Here is a 4,148-nt window from a genome sequence, read left to right as displayed (position 1 = left end):
TGAAAATTATTGGGGGGGGAAATGTGTTCTATTTGACTTATAACATGCGTGAAAGGCGACATGATTGATGCCTAATGATTGAACGACCTCTAGAACAGCCGGTCATTGTCAGGACTCATGTCTGGAGGCTGCTGAGCTGAAGAGAGAGAGAGAGTCCGTGGGAACTCAACATATGATGAAGGCCTGTGCCCATATATAATCATTTCAACCCTCATTCACTATCAATGTGTCTTCGCTGCCAGTCTGTCTTTACCACATGCCAAATCACAGTACACATATCATTATAATAACAATGCGTGTTTTATTTGGGTGAATGGTGTATTTGATAGCTGCAGACACAGCTCCGGGGGCGTGTTGTGTTGTGGTCATTTAACACCCTCTGATTGGGTAAAGTATTCAGAAGCATTTCATGACGACACTGTGATTCATTGCCGGTAGAGCACCGTGTAGCACGTCAGAGACCGTCGTTAATGTATTTATTTTGTTAAATACATGGATAATCTTAACATGCATGGGATCTGTCTTATATGGACCGTTTATATGGACCGGGTACCAAGCTACCCCAGAAGTTGCTAAAACATTTTTATCAAAGATATTTGTCATACTGAAAAGCGAAGTTAATAACATAGTAGGTGAGATTACCTACATGCAGTTTCCAAACAGTCATCAATGTTGACAAAATGCTTGATTATTATTCTGTATTTTTGACTAGCTAGGATGAATCAGATGTAACTGCTTGGTGCGGCAGGTAGTGGTTAGAGCGTTGGACTAGTAACCGGAAGGTTGCAAGATTGAATCCCTGAGCTGACAAGGTAAAAATATGTCGTTCTGCCCCTGAACAAGGCAGTTAACCCACTGTTCCTAGGCCGTCGTTCAAAATAAGAATTTGTTCTTAAACTGACTTGCCTAGTTAAATAAAATCTAAATAAATATGGCTGTCTGGCTTTCAAGCAGCAGCAGCAGGATCACCATCACTTTCTCCCCTGCCTCTGTGACCGTTGCATGTCGGGGAAAATGTTAGACAACCTAGCTAGCATTTTTTATTTTACAATCCTGCTAGTTTGGTCCTGATCTTATTTCAAAGACTCACACAGACGTTTTCCCATTCGGTCGAACAAATAATGGATTATCACCAATAGCATAGTAATATAGTTAAATAGTTAAACACATCGTGGCGCTTGTTTGCAGACTTTTTGTTTAGTTTTAATGTTTTTGTTTGACAATGCTACTGATCTTTGTGGTGGCGCTTGGTTTCTGCGCACACAACATTCAAAATATATATATTTTTTTATGTGACGTGTCAAATTAAATGATTATTTGACATACCTGTCCAACAGATATGTGTCAAATAGTGAGACATGTATATTTTTTGGACACCCAAAGACTCAAACGGGGTTCCGTACTCTGTAGGGCCTCTACAATGTACAACTTCTATGAATGTGAATAGACCTGTTTGAGAAAATATATATGAAATGGCAAATGATTTGTTTTCAATACCAATTATCTTATCAGTTGCTTACCTCTTTTGTTTGGTTTATTTAGTCATTTTAAATAATGATAGGCTAATGCATACCTTGTAATAATGATAGGCTAATGCATACCTTTTACTAATGATAGGCTAATACATAACCTTTACTAATGATAGGCTAATACATACCCTCTAATAATGATAGGCTAATACATACCCTTTAATAATGATAGGCTAATACATACCCTTTAATAATGATAGGCTAATGCATACCCTTTATAATGATAGGCTAATACATACCTTGTAATAATGATAGGCTAATACATACCCTTTAATAATGATAGGCTGATACATACCCTTTAATAATGATAGGCTAATGCATACCCTTTACTAATGATAGGCTAATGCATACCTTGTAATAATGATAGGCTGATACATACCCTTTAATAATGATAGGCTAATGCATACCCTTTACTAATGATAGGCTAATGCATACCCTTTAATAATGATAGGCTGATACATACCCTTTAATAATGATAGGCTAATACATACCTTTTAAATGCACATTTTACATGATTATCTCTATGGCCTGTCAATGTTAACACGGAGACTGCAAGGGAGAAATGCCTGTAATCGATCGCACCATAAACAGTTTTAAATAATGAATAGGACACAATAGTCGTCGGACATTAGCCTACACATCCACGTTCCCTAGACTGTTGCTTTAAATATTACACATCCACTTGAAGAATATCAATGCGAAGCAAGATATATAGTGAGAGACAATCAATCTTTAAGTGCCACTAACCTTGGAATAAATGTTGGAAACCATTAAGTCAGTTGCTATCCATGTTTAAACCCTTATAGTCTACGTCTTTCTTTATTGTCGCTCTCTCTCTCTCTCTTTACATTTGGATGGAAAAGAACTCAGGGCCACATTTAATTGTCCTCAGGCCTATAAAGAGCGCTGCTATTTTCCATTGATCCCGAAGGCAAACGGTTAATGTAAAGATGCTGGCACTAAGTAGGAGTGCCTTGCCATTACTTCAGCTGTCACTTGATGATGTTGAGGGCGTCGCGGGGGAATTTTCGTTGCAGTGGGCTGGTTGCTCTACCTAGCGAACGCTGTCTTTACACACTGCACACACACGGAACACACACACACACAGCCGCGAGAGTCGAGCTCCAGCAAAGGGATGCAAGAGCAGTCAGTGGCAAGCAGACATAATTATTATTGGACAAACCTTCCGGCAAAAAAAATTCGGTGTTTGATCTTGTTTTTGCTCAAATCATCGGACGTGTGAACGCTGCTTTTTTTTAACCTAATTACAATAGTTGCTCACTCTCTTTTTGTGTGTTTTGTTGTAGCTGACACAACGAGGAAGGGTTTGCACCATACAAAAAGGTAAGCTTTGCCATGAGAAAGGATTAACGTGTCTTGTCCCTTTTTTTACCTTGTTGGTGCCATTGACAATCACACTATTTCCTAATGCATATTCGGGTACATTCACAGCCATACATTTCATTCCATGCAACAATCTTTTGACATAATGTTTTAAAAAAATCTTGAAACATTCCAAATATATTAATACAACAATATATTGGCTTGCTGTTTTACCAATCAGCAATACGCCTATTGATCTACGTGCTCACTGATGGCTTATCGGCTATATATTTGTTTGTAAAATTAGAGCGTCAATTACAATATATATTTGATGAGGGATTAAAAATGCATCTTGCATGTCACTTAAATCGAAAAACAAACAAAAAAACGAATATGTTCTTGGAAACGTCTTAAATGTACCTCTTTTAGTGGCTGTGTTATCTTACCAACCGATCCAAGACCTACAAAGCTAGACCCTGGTAATTACACAGAAAGCTGCTTACAGGTTCAAGCCTCCAGGTTAAGCTGCTTGGCATGGCTAAATGTGTATTTTCCTTCTGTTCCGTATCGTGTTAGCCTCTTAGCTGGCCCTGTTCAGCTCTCCGCCCGGCTAAGGTCAGCTCTGGGACCGGCTAAATCAGCTTTGGGCCCGGCTGAGTCAGCTCTCATCACGTTAAAGACTGGTTTAGGCGGCAATAGCACTAGATCTGATTTGGAAAATAGGCTTTTACAAAATCCTGAGAAACCACCAAGCGTTTCTCGTGAAAGTATTATCTTTTACGCATACATATAATACATTTTACTATACTTTTTAAAATATTGTTCTTATGGGTTATTTAAACAATATAGGTCTATTTTATTGTTTTTATAATGACTATGATTATGTCTATAGAATTGTCCGATTTTTATTAGGACTATTTGCTGTTATTATGGGCTAATCAATGCTATAACAATGCTCTAGATTATTTTGGAAGCTGGAAAGAGGATACGGATTGTTTTAAAATCATTATTTTTATTCTTTATTTTTTATTTAACCTTTATATAACTAGGCAAGTCAGTTAAGAACAAAGTCTTATTTACAATGACGGCCTACCACGGCCAAAACCCAGACGACGCTGGGACAATTGTGCGCCGCCCTATGGGACTCCCAATCACGGCCGGATGTGATGCAGCCTGGATTATAAATTAGTTTATAAGTATTATTGGTAAAAACAAAAGGAAAAAATATATATAAATGAAAAACTTTCATTGTCATGATAATAATTGTTATGGTTTTTTTTCTGCAGGCTTCCAGTA

The sequence above is a fragment of the Salvelinus namaycush genome, chromosome 8, assembly GCF_016432855.1.
Source record: "Salvelinus namaycush isolate Seneca chromosome 8, SaNama_1.0, whole genome shotgun sequence".
NCBI classification, from domain to species: Eukaryota; Metazoa; Chordata; class Actinopteri; order Salmoniformes; family Salmonidae; genus Salvelinus; species Salvelinus namaycush.
The sequence above is the reverse complement of the archived record's forward strand: the minus strand, read 5'-3'. Positions refer to the sequence as shown.